This window comes from Astatotilapia calliptera, chromosome 19, assembly GCF_900246225.1.
Source record: "Astatotilapia calliptera chromosome 19, fAstCal1.2, whole genome shotgun sequence".
Lineage (NCBI taxonomy): Eukaryota > Metazoa > Chordata > Actinopteri > Cichliformes > Cichlidae > Astatotilapia > Astatotilapia calliptera.
The window spans coordinates 1,832,085-1,857,614 of record NC_039320.1 but is presented as its reverse complement, the minus strand read 5'-3'; the positions used below and the strand labels follow the sequence as shown (position 1 = coordinate 1,857,614).

General features: G+C 38.7%; 1 protein-coding gene across 14 annotated transcripts in view; it reads left to right on the top strand.

Moving 5' to 3' along the window:
* Positions 1–4,932: 4,932 nt before the first annotated feature.
* The window catches only part of esr2b (estrogen receptor 2b), a 74,390-nt gene continuing 53,792 nt past the window's right edge, over positions 4,933–25,530 (top strand). For 10 of the 14 annotated variants that reach the window (XR_003270706.1, XR_003270710.1, XR_003270709.1 and 7 more), the window contains exon 1: positions 4,933–5,279. The gene's annotated coding sequence lies outside the window, so the exon portion shown is untranslated. Of the gene's footprint in view, positions 5,280–10,688; positions 10,737–18,214; positions 18,538–20,632; positions 21,971–25,530 lie in introns of those variants that run through there. The other 4 variants (XM_026152756.1, XM_026152755.1, XM_026152754.1 and 1 more) reach the window with 4 other exon arrangements.

Genomic DNA, 25,530 nt, shown 5'->3' with positions numbered 1-25,530 from the left:
TCGGATCCAACGCACATCCAGGAATCCGTGTGAAAGAAAGGTGTCGCTGCAGCTAGGCTCTCAGGATAGTGAGGCTTTTATTTATATTTGCATTCTGGTGCGTTAAAACTAGCAGCCTCTGTGTCCCGCTTGGATCCTCATTCCGAAAATTCAGACATTTAAATAAAATGGTGAATTGGCTAGTGATGAGGAGCCACTTAGATCCGTAAAATGAGGTTTGATTAAATTAAACTCTTATGAACAGCTATGAATTCTACCTCTCTGCTGATGTGTTCCAAACTGTGTGCTAACTACCTCTCACCGCTGTGTCTGGGATCTGAAAAAATAAAAAGTTAAAACGATATACCTTGCGGCAGTTGTGAAGTGCTGAGAAACTACTGTGTGTCTGATGGGGTGTTTTTATATAGGTGGACTTGGTTTCAGTTGGCTTCTGACATGATAAGATAAGATAAAGGAAACTGTTTGTAATGGAACTACAGTAGGAATGTGTGCTGGGATGCTCTTGATAAGGGAGCCTCTTTTATTGTTTTATGACTTGTTTTGCTGACTGTTGGGGGCCTAACTGTAACCAACTCTGTCTAACTGTTGCAGAGTTAAGAATCTGTAGTTTTTAGAAGCAACACAAGAAAAGTTTATTTCTAAAGGAATACCTGTTGTTTGTGGTGCTCTATTTAAAACTATTAGCCTCTGTGTCTTTTCGGAGCGCTAAAGAAAAAAGTAGTTAAATCATCCACGTGTAATCAACAAGTCTTACTGTTGCAGTGTGTTTGTGACTAGTAGATAATTATAGGGCTGGTTGCATTAAAGGAACATTGGGGGTTGATACAGTGATAGTGTGGCTAGGTGTGAATATGTGCTTTTAGAAGTATCACAGTTTATTTCTAAAGGGATACATGTTGTTTGTGGTATTCTGTTTAAAACTATTAGCCTGTGAAACTATTAGAAAAGTGAAATCTTCCTAAACTAGTTAAATTAAATGCTGTGTGGGGATACAAGGTTTTTAGAAGTATCACTGTTTATTTCTAAAGGGATACCTGTTATTTGTGGCACTCTGTTTGAAACTATTAACCTCTGTGTGTTTCAGAGCACTAAAGAAAAAGCAAACTAGGTATATCACTACTAAGCAGTCTGGGACTGCATACCATTGTCAAGGCTGCAAATTCCTTCCACACAAACTAAGATATGGACATCTGTATCCATATTAATATATCTGGATGTGTTTTGGGGTTTTTTTTTCTTGGTTTTGTTTTTGGAGAACATTTTGCCACTCCAATCTGTGTGGTGCTCTGTCTCATAATGGTAAAGAATCCTTTATAAAAGTCATAGATCCAAAGTTTCCACTAAATTGGATCAGGGCGCTCTTGTGCCAGTTTGTAGCAAATATCTTCATAATTTTGAGTAATTCTGTCCAACAAACAGACAACAAACTGAACCAACTGGATAATTGTAGGTGCCAACCATACTGGAAGCTATAGTTTCCCTGGAAAAACTGTGCAGTCATGAAAATTGTAATTCGTGGAGACAATGGGTTAAAACAACTCTATAAAAGAGGAACAAAGTGGACGGTATTTAGTCAAAGGGTATTGCACAATATGCCTCCTTAACTCAAGCCACAGTCAGTGAAAAGAAGCACAAAACAGTGACTGAATCATCAACTCAGTTCAGTTCAATTTTATTTATACAGCGCCAAATCACAACAACAGTCGCCTCTCAAGGCGCTTTATATTGTAAGGTAGACCCTACAATAATACATACAGAGAAAAACCCAACAATCATATGACCCCCTATGAGCAAGCACTTGGCAACAGTGGGGACGAAAAACTCCTTTTTAACAGGAAGAAACCTCCGGCAGAACCAGGCTCAGGGAGGGGCGGGGCCATCTGCCATTGGGGAGAGAGAACGAAGACAGAATAAAAGACGTGATGTGGAAGAGACCCAGAGATTAACACCAACTGTTTTTCAGAGGAAATGTGGCTGAATATGACTTTCTGGTTTAACTGGCCTTCAAGGCTCAGAGCATAACTCCTCATTATGTTTTTACCAGGCAGCACTGACAGGACATACATTTTTCATAAAAGGACAAAAATCAGTTTGAATGACCTCTTTGACCTCTCTAAGAAACCATTTTATTAACTTTCTCAAGCTTTGCATTTTAGCTCAGATCAGCTGTAAAATATTCCACGCTCAGGCCCGCTGTGGACCCTCAGCCACGGGTTGATTGGAGCTCATGGCCAGACTTTGAAACAATCCTCAAAAATGACCAGGTCACTGAGAGACACAGCTGAGATGAAACAGGATGACCTTACACTTCTAAGCAATTTTTGAGAAACTGAAATTTTGTTGTGATTTGGCGCTATATAAATAAAATTGAATTGAATTGAATTGAATTGAAATCAAATTTTAGAGCAGTGATTCCCTGGATTTACATCACTGCAAAGTCACTCTTCAATATTGTCACATCAATGCTTTTATAATAAAAGCAACACCTACACAAACAGAAAAAATATTGGCACAGAAAATAAAATCAAAATAATTGTGGTACTTAATTACACATGTGAAGGGAAAATTAGAGCTTTTACAGACAGAGTAATTAATGCCTCCCTCAACAATTTAAAAGACTGAAAAATGTACTCTTTACTGACACTTTCTACAATAAGCTGTGAAAGCACGATCACGCAGAGAATGCGTGTTTCATATGAGTTAGTGTGCTAAGCTGTTTTAAATGCAGTGCTGTACACTGGCAGCCTCAAGTGGTAAAAAAGAGGTAACTCACCAAAGTGAAGCCAGAGTCCAGGGAGTGACCTTATGGTCACTAACGCAACAGTCTAACATGTCTCATAAAGAAAGATCACAATGTCAAAACATTCAAAACAAGCCATGGCCAACGTGGGAGTCAACGCTTGTACTAATACGTGATAAATACACCGATCCAGCACGACATTATGTGTACTGGTTTGGTCCAGTCAAACAGACGAGCTATTGTAGCTGAAACTGTGGAAAAAGTTGATGCTGATCCTGAGAGACAGGTGTCAGAACACAAAGTGTATCACAGTTTGTTGTGTATGTTATTGCATAGCCTCAAACTAGTCAGGGTGCCCATGCTGACCCTGTTCACCATCAAAAGCACAAACACTGAGCGCATGAGTATCAGAGCTGGACCGTGATGCAATGGAAGGAGGTGGCCTGACGTGATAAATCATGCTTTCTTTTACATTACATGGATAAAAGCAAGCCGGAGGAGGCAGTGTGATGCTTTGGGGAATGTTCTATGTTGACTAATTTCACATAATAAAGCTACAAGACAGAAACAGTTTTAATCTTCTGTGTTTCCCTTTGTTTAAAATGTACCTTGCCTCACAGCTCATTTGGCCTCTAGTCTGACTTAAGGTCATTTAAAATGTTCACATTTTTTTATTTATCTATTTATTTTGCATAGTATGTTCTGAGATTAACAGTGAACCATTAAGAACGACTGGTACTTTGCAGGCTGCATGCAAAAGCAGAAAGTAATTATAGCATGAATACCGACATACATTAGAGCAGCCTCAGAACTGACCAGAGTTCAAACGATACAAAAATCTGTTGAAAGGCTGTTAGAGTTGATCAAAGTTATGCAGACCTGTGTAAAACATTTAGCACAATGAAAACAAAAAGAAAAAATATGACGATAATAACATGATAATGCAAAGGGAATTCCAAGAAATTGGATGGGATGCTTTATAAGATCTGCACATGGTACAAGGACACTCTCCTGATTTTATTTTGTGAAATAATCTGAATAAATGTGTACAGAAGAAGATACAGGACATACCCTCACAACAACACCTACAGCTAATTTAGAGCAGCCGGCAGGGGGAACCTGGATGAATCCAGCATCAGCTCAAGGGGAGCATCCAAACTCCATACAGAGTCACAGCTGAGCAGGAGTTTCAAACTCGGAACATTCTTTCTGTGAGGTGATGGTACAATGCTGCCAAAATAAACAATAGAGGTGGGTATTTTGCACAAAACAGTAATACAGAGGCTTAATGGGTGGTGTGTGAGTTAGCTTCAACCATTAAACATCCCCAAAAAATGTGGAGCGACTTGTAAGTTTTTTACTAAACGTGAATGAAAATGAGCGATCACAGAGGGTTCAATCTTAAGAGACTCTTAAGAAACAAATATCAGAAGCTTCTTAGTGGGACTGTAGTCACATGTAGGTCTGTGTAGCTTCTCAGTCATCCAGGTCACGGCAGACCTAGGAGCTTTAAAAAGAAGGTGACTGGACTTCTCTAAGTTTGTTGAAGAAGTTTCACCTCTCATGCAAGAGGCTTCTTCAGTTCTAAAGAATTAATTACATGTAAGTTTTCATATGATTATATTGTAAGTGCTAAAACGTTAACTTGAATAGAATCTGCTTAAATGAAATTTACTTGATTGTATAAATCAAGTTTATACTTAACGATTCATGATTTTAATAAAAAAAACAAAACCTTTGATGTTATAAATTTCAGTTGCATTTTACTGAAACTCGTTGCTTTGTGCGTGCGTGTCTAGGTTGCTCTGTGGAGATTTATTCCTGTCATGCTCTTTACCTTCTTTTTAGGATATCTGGCAGTTCAACATGAGCATCACTGGCGCACAGCTGGTGTTCTGTGGGCCTTGGTGGACTCATGCTTTTGCTGTGCTCCTTTTTTGCAATCATGAACTCAGAACAGGTGAAGATTGCGCGGAAATCACAGAGATAAAGTCTGGACTCCATCACAGCACCGAGGTGGTCTCTTTTATTACACGACAAAACAGCTCCTGAGGAGTAACGTGTGCGGACACACACGCACTCGGGGGCTTAATTCTCCGTGTTGGAACACAGCTCAGTTTCCGAGCCTCCTCCTATTGCGCGCTAAGCTCCGAGAAGGCGTGTCGAGTGACGTCTCCGAATGGGACAAACCTTAAACGTAGGATTTGGTGGGCTGGAGAGGGACTGAGTGGAAATATTATTGACACACCATCAAGGAAAAAGTTCGTGGAGGAATAACGCGGAGGAATAAGAGCCGAGGTGCACGTGCCGCGTAGTTTATAGTTTCACTTTTACGCTTTCGTTTATTGAGTGTTTGCGGCGACTTTGACGTTTAACCCAAAGAAGTAAAGCGGCAGACACAGCAGCTGATATGTTCCCGTGACAGGTTCGTGAAATGGAGAAAAGTAAGATGTGATTTCTTTTCCACTGAGATGAGCAGAGAGTGACCGCAGCGCGGAAGGGAGGAGTGAAACTGACCGGATCGTTCCCAGTGTAACAGGTGCATCTCTGCTCGGTTCAACAGTCAATTCTGATTGTGCTCTAACCGACCAACTTTACCGATCTCAGAGAGTTCATGGTTTGACTGACATGGGTAAAACTGCTGCGACAGACTTTCTGCCAATAAAGGCAAAAGGTTCAATTAAGCTTAAATTTACTGTGTAGGAGATGTGTAAGCATAAAATATCTCATTGTATTGCTCTCAACCATAAAATATGCTTTTGCAATTATGAGGCGTGCAGTGTGAGCAGAGTTGAAGAGAGACATGTGTAACATTTACTGTCACATTACAGTAAATGTAGTTTGCTCAGTTGTTAGGGAATTTTAAGAGGTACGACTGACATTTTTCTGAAAAGGTTTGGTCTTTGGTTGCGGACTGTATTGGCTCACAGCACAGAGGTTGGTATAGATTACATAAAATAAAAAAAGTTGAATTAGGAGAAAAATCATACCACTTAACCTTTTGGGTTGCCATTAGTTTAATGTGGCTCTGATAGGAAGAAGCCAGGCTTTTTCACGCAGTCAGTGAAGAGAAGTTGAGACTTTTGTCATCACCAGCAAAAATGAAGGTTTTTTTTGTTTTAATTTTCTAAAACTTTCCCAGACACATCAAATAATAAAAAGAGTGGAGCTGTAAAGGCTCCTGCTGATGTTTTGTGCCCAATTTCAGTATCTTATTCAATGAAATGTTTTAATTGCGATTCCTTGTATTTGTCAGAATTTGTATTCAACCCGTAAAGGACAAAAAAGTCAACAAAAGCCCCCAAAACAAAATAAAGGAAGCAGGTATATATATATATATATATATACAAAAAGGCAAAAATTAGTTAATATTTTTCATTAGATTTTGTCATTCTAGTTCCATCTTTTAAAAACTCCATTCTAAAGAGGATTCTGGTTTAATTTGTCCTTCTTCACAGTTGTACTGCATTCACTTTAAATCTTAAATCTTCCTCTGTGCAGCTAAAATGTATAGATTTAAAAAACAAACGGTGGTTGTGAATCAACCCAGTCACATTAGTTAATCAAACATCTCCTACATAAAATAAAGACATGTTCTTAGACTCATCCTGCAGATGCCTGATACGTGTGTGTGTGTGTGTGTGTGTGTGTGTTCTGAACCTTAAATGTGGCTTTGCTGTATTTTCAAGTTTCCCTTTTCTTAATCCTGTCCTCTCAGGAGCGTGCATTAAAGGCGTTCTTCCACGTCTTATTACAGCATTGCTGTGGTTTTTATGTGAGGATTTGCACTCTAATCTTTAGACGGCCCTGGCGATTAGTTTATCACATCAACAAAACTGACTATCTGCTTGTGTTCTTCAGGCCACACAGTGGATGTAAGCCTGGCAGCCTCCTCTCCGCAGCCTTGAGACTGCTCACGGTGTAATTATAATCTGGCTGTTACTGTAAATACCAGATTCCTTTTCCACTCGCGAATAACTTAGCTGTGTGGGAGATGAAAATATGCACGTGTGTGTGTGTGGAGGGGAGGATGGAGGGAAGTCCTGCCGTTACTAGAAATAAGATTTCAGGCTTGGTGTACATCCCCTTCCGATCTCCGGTTTTCATTCCCATTGAAAAGAATTCCACAGTTTGGCAACGAAAACTCTTCAAGGTCACTCTGCTCCCCCCAACCCCCACCTCCTCCCAATGCAGCCCACAGGTCGTCCGTCACCCGATATACACGAGAACACTATGTGACTAAAACATGGCACTAGTGAGCCCATAAGAGGTGTGCTGCAGTCTTCTCCCTGCAGGCAGGTGTAGCACCAGTAAGAGGACTGTGTGCCGTGCTTTGTAGTGCCACGGAGAGAAGAAGATCGGAGTGGGATCAAACTGCACATGTTCAGAATGCTCGATAATGATTCATTTCAGAAGGAAACTAGTTTCATTTGGCTTCTGATGTCTGTTAATCTGAAACTGGGCGTCAAACTCGTGTATTGAAAGTTGCAGACTGACAGGTTTTTTGCTTTTGTAACGTCGAATCCTTGATGGTTGTCCCGCCCTTCTCTCATGGGGTACACATGTTAACAGACGCTTTATAGATGCTGAATAAAGCCGCTGCCTCGTGAAAGATATAAGTTTTGGAGTGTGCACTGTTTAAATATGCAGTGCAGTCTTCTTTAAATTAGTGCACGACTATGACCCAAATGCGTGTGGTGTATACATTTACAAAAGTTGTAACGTCACAATACAGTATTTTGCTTTACTTTTATTTTATACGTCTAAAACAGTGCTCTTCCTTGCTTTGGATTCTTCCTGTCCACAATCTGTTTCATGCTAAATACACACTGAAGAAAATTAGGCTGTCTGAAAGGATTAAGAATAACAACTGTTTTTTGTTGTTGTTGATCATCATAAATAAAATGCTGATGATTTTACATTTAGTCAGACTGATGAAACCTGTCAAAGATCCTTGCACTTTAAGGCTCACTCAGTGTGCTGGTCTATTACCCGCCCTCTCCTTGTGTTTGCTTCCTCTCCCTTTTCTTTGCTCTCTCTCCTTCCTCCTTCACTCATCCTCTCCCTCTCTCAGGTGTGGCAAGTGAGAGCGCTTAGTGATAGCTTTGTCCTTTATTTGACGGAGGACTGGTGTTCTAGAATCTGGCGTCTTTATTAGGATTTACTTGTAATTTAGCTTTTCTTATTGTGTTGCTTTTGGGAGGGAAACAAGTCTTGTTGGCAATTTGAACCTTGGGCGTGGCATCCTCTTTATGGATGTACTTCGTAATGAACAGTGTTACTGCTGATGCTTTGATCATCAGCCGATCTGCTGGTGATTGCTTGTTGGCTTGTGGAGGCACTATCACGTGTTATTTTTTTATATATCAAAGAATGAAAGAATTTATTTATTAGCTGGGGTTTTAACTGACTTTAGGGTTATTTTTTTCTTGTTTTCTCTTTTTTCGCCTTCTATTTTGGCACATTTTAGCTTTGATGAATGTTTGATGACATGCTTTGAGATATATTTCAGACTGAAGAACAGTACTGGTGGATATAAACCTGCATGTGTGTGTGTGTGTGTGTGGGTGCAGATTGTTTTAAATGTATTTATTATTTAATATATTTTATAGGTGGAAACTTACAGGAATTGTTGATTTGCCATTTAGAATTTTTATAGCTCGCCCAGGATTTCAAATGCATCCAGCTAAACTACATCTTGAAAAGGTGGATTATTTGATGATCTTATATTACAGATTATCTTAATTTGGCTCATAATCTGCTTTCCATGAAAAAAAAATCTTAGCAGCCAGGAATAGCACAGTTCTCCCATCATATGAGCCATGCGAGTTGTCACTTCCAGTTAGAACTTGAATAGAAATCAAAGCAAAAGCAGGTTGCACAGATTTGTGAGTTGGCCCTTTTAGCATTTAGTTGAAGTGACCAGCATTGTATCCAGGCAACCATATGAAAAACCACTCATGTGATTACCTGACTTCAACTAAATCTGTGGGGAAAATTGTGAATCATAGTGTGATTCCATCCCAAAAAAGAGAAAGCTGACTGCTTCGAAACGAAGCACAGCGCCACTGTGTCAGTAAACCTCCTCATCATTGGCACATTTATAACTGGTGCACAGAGTTTAGCTGAGATTTCCAGGTTGAACAGCATTGTTTAACTGAAACAACAGACTTTAAGTAGCTTTGCTGATTTTTGGTGGAAATGTATTTGTTACCGTTATTAGAAGCAATTTGGCACCTTAAAATGGCACTGAACACAATGAATGGGTTTTGTTAGATGTCGGTACCTCAGGTAAAACGTTTGACCTAATTCTGCAACAATCAAAGTAATGGTAAAGAATCCATATTTTGAAAAGGTTAACTTGTTAGTTGTTAGTTTACTAGTTGTTAATTTTTAGCTGCTTCCCATTTACATTTAACAAAATAAGTATAATAAATTTAAGAGATTTTTTTTCATTTTATCAATTATTTAGATCATTCCTTTATGCCCTGTGAAGGTAAAATATATTTTAAAAACACTGGTATACAAAGGATTCAACAAACATCACAGGTCTTTCCTCCCCACTGCTGTCAGACTCCATAATAAAGACTTTAACTGATCAAGCACACACATCCATACATATGCAATAATACTAAGTGCAATAATCCTTTCTGTCATCGTTGTATTTTTACTCAGTTGTATATAGTATTTGTATTTGTATTCTATTTTTATCTTATTGTATATTTATTTTATTTTATTCTACTGTATATAGTATTTTATTTTATTCTATTCTGTACAGTTGTGTACTGTATTTATTCTTATTGTATTCTAATTTTTGCCTCATAACTTTTGCACTGTCCACTTCCTGCTGTGACAAAACAAATTTCCCACGTGTGGGACTAATAAAGGTTATCTTATCTTATCTTATCTTATCTTATCTTATCTTAATACATCTAAATAATTTCATTACTATAGAAGAAGAGTGTTATGGAAGCCTTATAAACTTTGGGTAAAGTGTGGTATAAAAACAAAAATCAAACAAAGATATTAAACACAGAGTGCTGACTTTGAAAGAAAGAAAGACTGGCTGCCACAAAACAAGTAGCACGTTTGAATAAATTATTGTTGTTATATTATTATTGTTAAAGTTTATCATCTTGGGCGTATTTGCCTGCAGCCGGCATCTAAAGTTCAAAACTGCTCTCCTTCACTTTGCAGTTCAGGCTACAAACAGCTGCTGACGCCTGAAACTGTCTCATTCGGCTCTGCTGTGGATTTAATTCAGTTTGCTCGGATTGGTTCTTGTCACTCTGGACTCTCTGTCTGACTCTTTAATACATATATTTGTATCTGAGTGTTGATGTTTTTTGACAACCTGACTTGGAGTAGGTGTATCTGATGACTTATGGTCATGCACTGGTGCGTGCATTTATGACTTATTGTGCTGTTACTGGTGCTGCTGAGTGCTGCATTATTTTCACAGTTCACATTTGTAATGATTTCCGTTGAATTTGTGTGTTAAATGTAATCAGAAAAGTTATTGGTAATGTTATCTCAGATATTTTAATCACATGGATACATCCATGTGCAGTTTTGCTTAATTAAAAAGAGAACTTCACAGTGTTTTCTAAAATTATCTTACATTTCCAGCCAATTATCAGCGTCCTTAGCTACTTTGACTATCCATTACGTTGGAGATCAGTGACCCTGATGTTCAGAAATATCTTTTAGTTTATACAGTTAAACAGCTGCCATTTATATTCTTTTGTGTTGCCTCTAAAGACTATACAGTGGACACAATGTTAAAGTGGAAGGGGCCCTATTGCGCTCATTTCTGATTTTCTATATTTTTATTATTTGATTCTACTAGTTTTGCATGATTCACAACTGCAAATAATCCTCATGTAATTAAGATGAGCACTGATGTAGCCCTCTCAATGCTATTTCATTCCTCTCCCTTTTATGCCAGCTTTCTCCTGATTGGCTGCCCCTTGCAAGTAAAAGATGTGGCCAGCAGGTGAGTGGGGCTTCTTTGATGTGTTAGTTTTTAAGTTATTTCTGCTCCACAAATCAGGTGATTGCTCCTGGATAAACCAGTTATCCAGTTTAGGAATCAGTTACTTTTCCATATAGAGTCAGGTGTGTATTTACTTGAGTTTTCTTTGTGTTGTATTACAATTTGTGTAACAAAAACGCAAATACTTTTACACAAAACTGTAGACCAGACTTAAATATTGGCAACCAACTTTATTTATGGTAATTTTCTATTATCAGAGGATGAATGAATGAGTATCAGAGGCACATAACTGTCCTCTACTATGTAAATATATATATTTTTTCAAAGAGGCTAGTTAGCATATACTTACTTCAGAAGATGATCCACCAGGATAGCCCTATTTTTTCTGTGTACCGCCTGCTTGTTTGCTTAGCAGATACACTTGTACATGTTAACAGGATAACTTGTCCACTATTAGCAGATAAACTTGTTTAAAATCATGTAACCATAATCATATGTTAACACAAACTGAATACTATAGATAGTTTGTTGATTTTCTCTTTGCTTTTTAATCAAGAGGCCATGAGCTAACCACTTTATTTAAAAAAAACAAGTCAGTGTCATTTAGGGTAATGCATGAATGCACCGGTCTCTTAGATGTTTTCTGGTAGCTTTTGAATTCAGCTTACAATTACCGATACCCTGTGTGCACATGTGACATGATCCATGCATATCAGGGGTTTCGTTCACACGTACTACATTTTTAAAGTGAAAAAGATTATATTTGTTAGGTTGATATTAAACATTTTTGCATTAAATGATCACTGTTTGCTCAGGTTAGGAAATGCACATTTGTAAATTATTTTACATGTTCAAATTAGCCAAATTATGCAGATTGCCCACTCACTAGATCTTATTCATCTACTTAGTTACTTTCTTAACCAAATTTTGCCTCTAGTGACCTTTATTTCTCAATTTTGTGAAGACTCGTCAGAAACTAAAGTTGTAAAATGATACTGCAGTGAATACCTTTGATAGGTTACCAGACTCAGTTCTTGCTCATGGAAAATAACTTCTGTCTGTCATCGTGGCCTCTGTAAATCAGTTTAAAATGTATGTCAAAGTGTAAAGTGCTGTGCAAAAGTCTTGACCCACATGTAATTTCTCTATTTTTTGCTCCCAAGGAACCAGACTTGAGATTTAAAACAAAAAAAGTGGTTTTGAGCTGTAGTTCTCCAGGCTTTCTGAAGGTCTTTCAAGTTTTTCTTTGGGCATTGGCTGCTTTTCCACTCATTTACAGGCCAATCCTTGTAGCTGACTATTTTTAGAGGAATAATCATGAAAGGCACCTGTCTCAAGGGATGAACCAGCATTGTGTGTACACATAACAGATGGCTTAGCAAGGAGCCAATTCAAAACTGTATCTTTTGCAGTCTTTTGCTACCAGCCAGCAATAAAACCGTATAATTTATTCTCATTTCTATTTTTAGATAGATAAACAGAGTTTGACTGGCATCAAATGGAATCTTTCCACAAACGAGGTGATTTTGAGCTCAACTGGGAGAACCTAGTCAACTATTACTTATGTACTCCACAAATCTGGCTTTTATGGAAGAATGGCAGCTTGAATACATCATCCCGACTGTGAAGCATGGTGGTGGTAGCGTCATGATGCAGTGGTGCCTTTTTTCAACAGGAACAGGATAGCTGGTCAGAGTTGATGGGAAGATGGATGGTGCTAAATACAGGTCAATCCTGTAAGAAGTCATGTTAGAGGCTGCAAAAGACTTGAGACTGTGATGGGGGTTCCCCTTAATCACAGTATACTTACATGTCCCTGTTAAAATGCAAAAGAATCTGTGGCAAGCCTTTTAAATTGATGTTCATAAATGCCCTCCATCCAATCTGACTGAACTGAAGCTATTGTTCATAGAAGAATGGGCAAAAATTGAAGTCTGAATGTGCAAAGGTGGTAGAGACATGCCCATGGTAACTGCAGTGACAGGTGGTTTGGTATGGTTTTGACTCAGGAGGACTGAATACAAACGCACTTCACACTTTTCAGACTTTTATTTATAACGAATTTTGAGCATCATGTATGACATCACTTCCACTTTACAATTACAGTATGCACTACTTTGTGTTGGTCTGTTGTATAAATTTAAAATAACATTTAAGTTTGTAGTTGTAACAGGACAAAATGTGGAAAAGTTTAAGGGTTGTGAATACTTTTTCAAGGCACTGTATCTACTGCAGACGAATAGTGTCTGAAGATCATGTCCTTAAGAAAAAAAGGATTCTCTTTAATTCAACTCAATTCAATTTTATTTATATAGCAGTCACAACTGTTGCCACTAGGGATGGGTACCGGTGTCCGGTGCCATCATAAACGGTAGTAACCAGACCGAAAAGCAGCGCACATTTCGGTGCTTTATTTTGGTGCTTTTTTTTCCTGAGCTGTGATACACTTCTAGCCAATCATTTTACGTTTCCGAGGATAGTAGGCGGGTCCAGGTACGTACGTTCCTTTAGAGCAGAGCTACAGATTAAAAATGCCCAAGGCGAAGCGGTCAAAGTCTGGCTGTACTTCACAGCAAAATATGCAAACTCAGCAGCCTGCAACAAGTGCTTTAAGGTGATACTGTGCAAAGGAGGTAACACCTCAAATCCGATGAAACACCTGACGACGCATAGCGTTGTTTTTTTTTTAAAGCCGAGAAATGCGCCGTATTTGATGGCAGCAGCAGCCGTTCTTCTCTGCGTGAGTAGCTTTATGTTGTTCGTGTGTAATTTACGTTGAGTAGGCTAACCACGTTATTACATTAATGCATGTAAGGTGAACTAGCAAACATCATCATAGCTACATGCAGCTGTCTTCTTGTTTGATGGCAGATACTCCCTTCACCCTGGCCAAAAAGGCTAAAATGACCAAAGAAAAAGAGGGAAACAGCTAAACATGAGAGGTTTTTGGACAAAGTTTGTATTTTTTCCATTGTTTAAGCACTGCTTCCAGCCAACAGTAATACCATATATGCCCCATAGCTGCAGAAAAGGCTAACATTGTTATCTTTTTACAAAAAACAGCTGAACATGAGAGGTTTTTGGACCAATTTTGTGTTCTCCATTCTTTAAGCACCGGTTTGAGCACCGTTTGAGCACCGGCACCGTTTCAAAAGTACCGATTTGGCACCGGTATCGGATAAAACCTAAACGATACCCATCCCTAGTTGCCACAAGGTTCACTTCACTTCAATTCAATTTTCAATTTATTTTTTTTATACAGCACAAAATTACAACAGTCACCTCAACCTCTTGCAAAACCAGGCTCGTGGAGGAGCAGCCACGACTGTTTGGGGAGGAGGAAACAGGACAATAGACACGCTGCGGAAGAGAGCCAGAGATTAATAATAGCTAATGATTAAATGCAGACGGGAGTATAAACACATAGAGAGTGAAAAGAGGAGCATGAAGAAGAATGGTTCATTGCGTCATGGGAAACCCAGCAGCCTAGGCTTATTGCAATGGAATTAGGGGCAGAGAGACAGGACAAAAGGCAAACTATGGAAGAAAGCCTGAGTTTAATAATTGCTTATGGTATACGTTAGTGGTGCAACGGCTCAAAAATCTCGTGGTGACAAAATTTTAACATTTACTTATTAACTTATTTAAGTATTTTTGCCTTTTAAAAAACTCAACTATAATTGCTTATGGTATACTCAACTCAAGACTCATTCCACGCAATTATATAAAAACAAATTAAGGTAAAATATAGGGCAGTACAGGGCTTTGTATCTACCACTCCGTAGCTTTCCGTTTCCCTGGAGGTCCACCCGTTTGTAGTTGGGCAACAGAAGATGACTGGGACAGTTCAGCCATAACTTTAAACTTTTCCTGCTCATACATGCTTGGAACGATCTTGCGGGATATCATAGCGTGTCTCAAGCACGTTCATCATAGATTAAACCCCTTGTTTTGCACAACGGAATACGGCCTCCCGTCTTCAGCTAAACACCCCAGTAGCTTTTGTAATAGCTTTAGCCCGGGCGGACTGGGCAGCAAAGGGCTGCTTAAATACTGCAAACTCCTCTACTCCTCCACTTGGACCGCTAGCGCTGGCCATAACTATCGCTTGACAGACCCACCAGATTCCTTTTTCGAATCTTTGGATCATGTGCGTGCCGAACCGTGGAGTGGGATCGGTTCGGATTACGGATCATTCGTGATCCGTTGCACCACTAGTATACATCAGGTCCTTCAGTTGATCCTTCTACTGTTCTACAAAGTCTCATCAAAACTTGTCTCAATGGAAGGCCATTCTTAAGGAAGGGAACTGGACTAACAAACGTTTGCAACAGAACTTTGAAGTTTTTGCTCAGATTGTCTCGCCGTGGAGGTCAAGAGAGGTCACTGAGTGTAGTCATCTATAAAACATGATGTAGGCTGTGTCATGGTTTGGTGCTGGATTTTAGTTGTGTTGGAGATCCTGATGGAATTTACGGACTGATGGAAATATGAACCTGCGAATGCAACAAAGTACAGTCAAAAGCACAGATTCGACATACAATACCATTTGGAAAGTATCTCATTGTCAACTACTCCATTTTTCTGCTTGACAATGATTTCGAACACTCCCAATACAATATAAGTAAACCAGGATAGAAAAACACACAACTGAACACTCTCAGCCAGGGACTAGGCCTCCTCAGAGCTCAGACCTCAATGTTATCAAAGCAGTTTATGATCATCTTGAAAGAAAACAGACAGCAATAAAAATCCAAAGAAGAGCTTTGGAATGTTCTTAAAGAAGCCTGGAGAACTATTCCTGAAGACTTCTTAAAGAAATGTCAAGAAAGCTCCTCCAAGGTTCAGGCTGTGTTGAAGAATAAAGGTGATCATACCACATGTTAACTTTCAAGCTTGTTAGAATTGCACAAAGTCTGTTTTTGCCGTATATACTGTATTTCCATGTATGTCACATTTCAATAAATTTCCTATTTTGACTAAAAAGTGTGCAAGCCTTGAGGGCTGGCTGAAGGCACAATACTGTACGTTATCTTAAAATCTATATACTCTTTCCCAGTACTGCATTTTGATACTGTTCTCTGTTAGGCAAAAAACTCTATGGTGGTAACCTATTAGGCAAGTAATAGGTCAAGATCACCTCTAGATGGTCAGGAACCAGCAGCTTCACCAGCTTCTCTTCTTGTGATCAGAACAATTTTTTAGTTGCGTAGCAATTCTCCCTTGAGCCCAAATGATGCTTGATGTTCTGGGCTTATATTTAGAGAGAACAGGTGTCACTGGAAGCAACAACAAAATATAAATATTAGAGGATCAGTTATTTATTTTGACTGTCTGATTCATAGACAAAAACGATGGATGTAGCTTCCTGGTTGGAAAAATTAGGCCACTGCAGGAATACTTTAACCTGCGTCTTAAGGCCACCAGATGTTGGCAACCACCTAATGACCAAGTCATTTCCTAATGAGTTTGTTTATGGTCTGACTGAAGGTACAGTCAGAAATAAGTCACATAATTGGTCAGTGAATATAGCTAGCAGTTCCAGGAAGTGGTAAACTCACTGACAAGGTTATCGTGAATAATTATTTGATATAAGAATTTTTATAATTAATTTATAACAGTAGGAAAAACCATAAAGGTGCAATTAGCTATAAAGACTTAACACCACTTTTTGCACCACTTTTAATTTTTTTCCTGCTCTTGAGCTTCACATTTATTTGAGGCTAATAATTAATGAAAATAACAACAACAAAAGAATTACAGAGAGTTCAGCAACAGCTCCTATCATCCTCAACTTTCTTTACCCCTGCTTGTTTCTGTTTTTGGCAAATAAACCTTGCTGGGACAGCAGGTGTGAAATCCTCTCTCGTCGTTGTGTCTAAGTAGAAAAATGTAGCCTATAGGTCTAGTCATGTACTACTGACTTGTGACACAGTAAGCATAGATGGGCCAGTTGTCCCAGCTTTGTAGCTTAGTACTCGCAGTACTAATCCGTTCATCAATTTCCCATTTCCCTCCACTTATCCCATTCCGGGTCGTGGTGAGGCTGGAGTCTATCCCAGGGTACACCCTGGACAGGTCCTCAGTTTGTCACAGGTTTAACTACAGGCACTTTAGAATCACGAGTTAAGCTATGAAGCACGTCTCTGAAATGATCACATACTCACGTATCAAATTTTAGCACTTGGTGTTAACTGATTTAACACCATCCCTGAGGTATTTTTTGCTACTTTTACACTTAAATTTGATGCTTAAAAGGTTCAGAAGAAAAATGGAATGCCTTTCACAGGACGTGGCATATTTCTCTGGAGAACTCTGCTACAGTAAATGGGCCAAACCCATCTGGCAGGTAGATGGAGTGGCAGCAGTGACAGGTGACAGCTAAAATGACTCCACATCCCGACACTGTAATCAGTCTGTCCGTTCTGCCGTAGCCTCTCTGTTTCGACTTCTCTGCAAACCAGAAGCAGAAACTTCCTCCTGCTACTCCTGCATGCATGTAATCTGTCAACCTCTTTAATTCGGCGGGCCTCTCGTCCTCCAGCAGCTCCTTGTCGGCTTTGTGGGATTGAGAGAATGGAGGGATAGAGGCTGCCTAATAGTTTTGCCGGGAGCCTTTGTGTTCCGGTATGTGTTACTGGCTGGGAGCCTTTTTCTGACAGGGGGAGCTTCTTTATACAAGAGGAATAAACAAGTTTTTAATATACTGCCTAAAGAAGGACATAGTTTAATCCATTTGTGGTCAGGTCTCATGATTTTTTTGTTTAAAGTATAACAGCAATGCACCCCCTACTTTTCACAGATTGTCAGAAGTGTTTGGGGTTTTTGATTCTGCGACAAAGATGTTTTTGTTGGTGGGGATAAACCGACTTTGGCCACATTTGGAGGCTGGTAGATGAGTTTAGGTTACATGCTGCACCTTTTCAAAAATGAAGTCCAGTATTGAGCTTTAGAATGAACTGTGCCATATGCAACATTTAGCTGGGTATTTATTTATAAAAGTTTATTTTAACTCGGGAATTTTTTCTCTTTAAAGTTTAGACGGTATGTAACTGATTTACTGGCTGGTTATGCAGTGACAATAAGCTTGAAGCAGCGACACACTCCCAAACTTTTAAGTCCACCGGACAATGCATGGTGTCACTGTCCTCTGCCTCTTTCATTTTGCATTAAGGAAACTTTGGTTTTGTCAAAGGTTGTTTCTAACCAAGCGGCCGTATGCGCATGTATTAAATAAAAGATGCCCATTTAGGTGAATATAGACTTCTACATCATGCTTTTTATTTTCTGTTTTTACTACCCAAAACAACTGATATTATGAGTAACCACTTAACTAAAAAAGATCTTTTTTAGTCTGTGTTTTTCCCTTAAAGTTTGGTCCTACAGGGTCTAGATGTTAAAAAAATGCCTTCATTACTTGACTGATAAAAAATTATGATACTTAATGTTTTCTCTTTTTTTCTGTTTTAGTAGTAAGAGTGAAAAGTAGAAAAAGACCAGCATCTTCTTAAAAGACTAAAACATTTTAACAATTTTAGCTTTTATGAAAATTTGAGCAAAATAAAGGCAAAGCCGTCCTGATTGTTCAATAGCCCGGTTCTTAATTATATGTAAATGAAAGGAAGCAGTGGAATTAAACACTGGGTCCTTTGACCCCTTGTTGCCTGACTGGTGGTTTACCATGGAAAGCTGCCATGAGCACCAGTGTGTCCAAAGCTCAAACTTGAGCACAACATTCTGACAGAAGAGCTTTATTCATAGTAAAAGCCTGAGTGTTGAGCCACACAGCTCTAGGAATTAAGTGAGTTGTTTATACTCTTTTTTAATGTCTTTTAAATTAAGTGTGAAGTCATTTAGTTAGAACATTTGGCTTTTTTTTTTTTTTTTGAGAAATACTGAAGAGTTGCAATCAATTAGAGCACAGCAGTGTGTTTAAATTTGGCAAGTCTGAGAAAATATTCAGATGTGAAATGTCAGGCAGAGTGTTGGCAGTTAGCTTTACTATAATTGTGAATCTTCTGTTTGGTCTCTGTAGCAGTTTAATTTTCTTTTCCATTCCTGCTGCTTGTTCCATAAACTTTGATCTGGTCGTGCTTAGCTCTTGCAAGTCGTATTTCATGGATGCAATAACGCTTTAATTATGCATATGAGTAAACTGCACTACAAATCTAACAAAAGAATTCTCAAAATTCCTTGCAAGTAGCACCAAACGTTCTTTAAGTACTGCACGTGCTATCAAGCTGCTTGGTGTTGGTGAAAATATGTGCGGATATTTGTGCTAAAACACAAAATCACTTTATAACAGCAAACATGTCCTACAATGCTGAGTTTGTCCTCCAAGGCAGTTAAGTCATAGGAGGAGTTGCAGTTGACAGAAGGCAGATGACCCAGCTGCAGTCCCAACAGCAACACTCAAGTCATTTCTGGGTCACTAGTGGGGAGAAGAACTCAGTAGCGAGCCCACAAAAGCACGTAGGACTAATACATTTTGGCACCGTGTTAGCAAAAAGTTGCCAGATGTACATGTCATGTACATTCCACTCCTGACAACCAGTGTTGGTCAATTTACTTGAAAAAGGTATTAGTTACTAATTACTGATTACTTTTCCAAGAAAGTAAGTACTTTAGTGATTACTTATTTTCAAAAGTAATTAGTTACTTATTTTTTAAAAAGAACCTGAATACATAAAGCAACAGACCTTTCAGCCCAATTCTATTTTTTTATGCATAATCCATCATATAAAACTGAATAAATTTAAAGCTTGTTTTATTAGTTTTAATCTTTAAACTTGATGCACATTGCATCAAGCAAAAATTTAATTATATGCAACAGTCTTTGACTTGAAGAAATTTGTTTAACATTTAAACCTATTTTCTGCATATTCCAGCATATAAAATGTAATAATTTTTGTGTTTACACTCACTCTTTCAAATAGATGCAATGAAAACACAGCAAAGGATAAATAAAATCAAAGATTCAGCTGCACTAGGTCCTGTTCCTCTTAAATCTGTTGTCACCTGTTTAGCAGGAGTGGGGCCGGTGGAGGTTTGCCCAGTGCCGCAGCAGTCATGTCAGTTGGGGGATCTGTGGGTTTCTCTGTGAATTTCACATTCCCGTGCCGGCGTGCTAGGTGCTTGCTCAGGTTTGAAGTTCAATTTTTTGCTGTAGAAAGAAGTTTTCTTCCCACACAGTGTGTGAGTGTACAGCGCACACTAATGTTTTTGTCACTTTTTACAGAATCAAACTCAAAGTAATGTCAGTTCAGTACTTCCACGCTTTAAACGCTGCATGGTTGTACTCTCTCCCACACTCCATATTATCCATTATTGGTCTGCACACATCTGTTGCTGCCACGGACGTTGGCAGCTCATACGTCATTGTCATGAGACACTCACAAAATCACGGTTTAGTAACGCAGTAACGCAGCGTGCTTACGGGAAAGTAACAGTAATCGAATTACTTTTTTGCAATAGTAATCCCTTACTTTTCTCATTACTTGAAAAAAGTAATCGGATTACAGTAACGCGTTACTGCCCATCTCTGCTAGCAACATATCCCTACATAATTTCCTTAAGGATAATTAAATTCCTGATTGTGATTCTGATGTCAGAGAACACACATTATCGTCTGTTCTATCCCATATGGAAAAGAAATAGTAAAAACTTATAAAAGACTTGCTTAAGATGTGGCCTACTTCATATAGTGAATCATATAAGGCTTATATGATTTACTCATGAAAGTGGCCACTTTCTCATTACTTTCATATATTGTTTTAGTAAGTATCCAAAACATACAAGTCATTTATATAATTTTTCAAGGGATCTTATATCTGTTTTTACTCTTGTATGCTTTTCATACAAGTTTCACACAAGACAGAAACAAACTTTATAAGATTTATATATATATCTTTTCCATATGGGATAGCTTCATATCTCTGCTCCTTGGCAGTACAGCTAAGAGAGATTTCCTGATTTAAACCGCTAGTAAAAATTTATGAAATGTATTTGAACCAAAATACCAAGCTTAAAACAGCAGCTTCAATTACTGTGTAAGCTGTCTTCGGATCTGATGTCAGCGATGAGCAGATATTTGCTTCTTCTCGTCAGATCAGGTGATTATCATGTTCAGCATCATACACATTACTTACAGTGCCCTGCATGCACTTCTAAAATTGGATGGTAAAAGCTAAATGATAAATAATGCTAACATATTATGGAAAATACATAATTACTGTCTCTGTTTATCTTAACCATCTACCTGCAGCAAGGCAGATGTCTGTATGTATGGACATCTGACCTGACTTAAGAGCTATAGGTTTCAACTCATGGTGTCCACTTGGGTTCAGTGAAACCCACTAGTTAAAATCAAAGGCTGTATTTCTTGGACGTATTTACTTTTTGTGAATGGAAGTGAATGTGATGGCCTCGAAGGACCCAGGCTGGGAATTAGGTGAGAGGTGACGTTCGTATACAGGGTGCATTGTTTTTGCTCAAGACCACTTTGACCTGACCTGCGTTATACACACATTGACTGTTCATTGACTGACTAGTACACAGTAACAGCGTTGAACTGCCGACGTTTTTCTTGTGTTTTATAATTTATCCTTTTGTCCAAGATACATTTGCATGTTATTATGACTTTTGGTCTCAGCTGACACTGTGAAGCGAGTGAAATGTAGCTTTATGTTTACTATCCAGGCCATGGATTGTGGCCATGAAGTGGAAAATAGAGCAGCGTTTAAAACAAATTAAAAACAGAAACATAAGAGAACACAGAGATCTGAAACACAAAGCGTTATTCATTGTATTATATTTAGCTTTTTCTTAAATTTTGCCATATTTTGCTTTTTCTCTATCTCCATAGCCACGGCACTACTGTACCTTCAGATTCTTTGCTCACCTAGGACTTCATGATGCACGTAGGGCTTGAAAAAGTGTTTCCAAATGTACTTAGATGTACTCACTCCCCTTACCTGCCAGCTGTATGTTTCTACTTGTCATTCGTGGTGTGTGCGATTGACTGTGCAGAGGTACCAGCTGCTGAGCTGTTGATTCTGGCACTGATTAACCAGTGGATGGCTTTGCTGGCATAGTTTGCTGGCACAGTTTTGCAAGCCAAGTGAGGTCAAACAGGCAGATCATTTTGTGCTTTTATATTCTGTCTCTGGAACAAATGTTCACAGTTTAATCACACTGCTAATAAATACTGGGTTCGTCTCTTCACCTTCGGCACAGTAAGTAAGCTGTTACATCATTTCACTGGGCTCCACAAACTGTGTGTGTTCACGCGCGTGTGTGTGTGAGAGAGAGAGAGACACATGTTCAGTAAAAGCAGCATGTAACAAAGTCTGTGGGAATATTTAACACATGTCAGTTGTTGGTGTTAGCTAACAAAGCAAAACACCCTGCACTAGTAGTTCAACTGCTATAGCAGTTGAACTACTAGTGCAGGGTGTTTTGCTTTGAGTTATTATAGTTGTATGAGTTATTATACTGTAACCGTTTGGCCTTCTTATTGTGTATTGTGTGATTTTGGCAGAGTAGTGCAATCTAAACCAATTACACCACAACATCTTTTTTTGATAACCACTGTTTTCTTTGCACGCTAACGAGAAAAAACAGAATCTCGTGTTTCTCATGTAAGAGCGTTAGAGTCCCAGTGAGCACTTTACTTGGTTAAAAGTAAAACTTTAGCAGACTAATTTTTTTCACTTAGTCATGAAACATGTGTCTAGTTTTTATCTTTCAAACACAGCAGGCACCCAGTGTCTGCTCCAGGTTTGCAGACTAATATTACCAGAGAGCAACGCACTCAGCAGACCAAAGAGCCTGGATCCTCTCTTAGCTTCACTGAGGTGTTGGAACCTTTCTGCTGAGATTCTTGTCCAGATTGACATCACTGAATCATTGAGTTGCTGCAGATTTATCAGTTAAAAATCCATGATGTCCATGAATCTCCCACTACATCTTCTGCCACATTATAAAAGTGCCCTCATGTTGAGATGCTTTGACTGAGATGTCTGAGTACAGTGAACTCAGTGTCAACCTTTGATGCATAGTTTACGCCAAATTTGGACCCTGTCATCTGAATGAATTAGACCAGGCAACCTTTTTCCAATCTTCTTCCAATTTTGGTGATCTGTGTGCATTGCAGCCTCAGTTTCCTGTTCTTAGATGATGGGTTTGGTAACCAGCGTGGTCTTCTGCTGCTGTAGCCCATCTGCTTTAAGGTTTCAGATGCAGTGCATTCATTATAGAAATAGTAATGTTGTCTTCTTAGTTTTGTTCATGGTTCTTGTTAGCTATGCATATTCAATATCAGTTGTAGAGTTTTAGGGAAGTGCAGACACAAACATTTTATTTTGGTGAGCTGCACATTTTTAACATCCTTACACTATTTATTACTTTTATTCATTGTTTTCAGTGTGACTATGTAAAGACATTTTGCTGACTACATTAGAAATTGATTTCTTTGAAAACCAATTTTTGTCCTGTATATTCATCCAGGGATGCTATTTTATCTAAAAGCTACAGGGTGTTACTGAAATTATTTGAAATGGTAAATGAAGCTGTGGCATCATCTGTCAGCGTGCTGTGTGAAATCTAAATAAAAACAGAATGCAATGATTTTACAATAGAACATTAAATATTTAAACTGAGAAAATGTGACGTTTTAAGAGAACAATTGGCTGATTTAGATTTTGATGGCAACAACACATCAGAATTATTGAGGCAGAGTATCCATATTTTCCATAAAGAAATTAAAATTTGTCTGACCACAGAACAGTTTGCTACTGTTTAATTTCTCGATCCCATTTGGCTTATAATTTGCATGATAGCGCTTTAACCTGCATTTATTGCTAGCATAGTTCACGGTGTTCTTGGACAGTGACTTCTGGAAGCGTTCCTGAGACCATGGAGTGATTTTTAATGGCGCAACCAAGACTGCAACTGAGGGTCCAAAGTTTACAGGCATCCAATATTGACTTTAAATTTCATTCAAGTCAGTTCAATTCAGTGCAATTCTATTCAATACTATTTATCACGCCAAATCACTGTAACAGTTGCCTTACGTTATATTGTAAGGTAAAGACCCTGCAATAATACAAAAAAACCCCAACAAACAATGCCAACAATCATATGACCCCATATGAGCAAGGAAAAACTCCCTTTTACCAGGAAGAAACCTCCAGCAGAACCAGGCTCAGAGAAGCGCCCTGTTTCTTGCACACAGATTGCACAGTTAAGCTAATTAGCTGCTAAATGTTTCTTAAACATTTTTTTAAGTACCACTAAATGTGTTTCTGGCATCACATTTAAAATGAGCTAATATTTTTTAAGAAACACTAAAACACATTGAAAAACAGCACCTAAGATGTCTGGAACATGTGCTGAGGATGCCACAAGGAGCGACACGCCCACATAACAAAGAGCGACACCCCCTGAGAAGAGAAAGAAAAGTTGGAGAGTGACTGAGCTGATTGAGCTACTTGTCTTTAGTAGAGACAGGCACAAACAGCAGCAAGAGAACAAGAAGTTTCAGCCTTATGTCCAAAGGACTAATGGCTAAAAATGGCTCTTCGTAAAAGAGCGTTGTCAAGAATGTTGACCCCTTTAGTGGATATGTTAATTGGTTAATTGTAGAGTTAAATAGGGTTCTGTGTTAGGACAAGTTCTGTTTACATTACATCCTTCCTATATAGCCTTACCCTGGGCAGTATAATTACAAGGCATAGCATGTATTTTCACTGCTATGTAGAGGATACCCAGCTTTATCGTTCCACAACGCCAGATAACACCCTGTCTTAGAGTGACGATGACCCCAATACAGCACTTAGGTCTCAGATTGTTGGCTTACTCGTGTTTCTTAGGATATTTCAAAGTAGTATGGGAGGCAGATCCTTCAGCTATCAAGCCACTCTTCTGTAGAGCAAGCTCCCAGCTTGGATTCAGGAGACAGACACCCTCTCTTTAAGATTAGGCTTTAAGACTTTCCTTTTTGCAAAGCTTATAATTAGGGCTGGATCTGGTGACCCTCAATCCTCCCTTATCCTCCCTGGCTCTTTTTCACAGCATGTTTTTGTCCTGTTTTCCTCCCCTCACCCCCAAACAGTCACAGCAGATGGCTGCCCCTCCCAGAACCAGGTTGTGTTGGAGGTGTTTTCTTGTTAAAACTGAGTTTTTCCTTCCCACTGTCACCAAAGTGCTTGCTCACAGGGGCTGGTCTGATTGTTGGAATTTCTCTGTATTATTGTAGAGTACTTTCCGTACAATATAAAGCACTTTGAGGCAACTGTGATTTAGTGCTATACAAATTAAGTATTCTTAAGGAATAATTCTAGTGCATTGCTTGTATGCTTCACAGTAATGAGGCTTTGTGTTGCAAACTGGCACATGCATGTTAGGTAAGTGGGCAAGCCACCCTGGTGACAGATCCTTGAAGCAGTTGACAAAATAGACGACTAGTTACTGTCTTGGTCACGCTCCAGTTAGGTTCAATTTTAAAAACATTCCCTATTTCTCATCCTTTTTCACCGTGTTAACTGTTGTCTGCCTTTTGCCAAATTAGATGATTATGTCTTGTCAGTTTTGGACTGCAAAACTATAATTTTGATGTCTTGGAACTGGGACTGAGTTAGTGCATTCTGAACATATGGACTTGTTCTAAGATGGTGAACTGAAAAGCTCTGAGCTACATAATTTGAAAAAATAAATTCCTTGGTATAAAAAGAAAATCTGCTATGGTCGATATTGTAAATATTGGTATTTGCTCAGAATTTGCAGCAGTTAATTA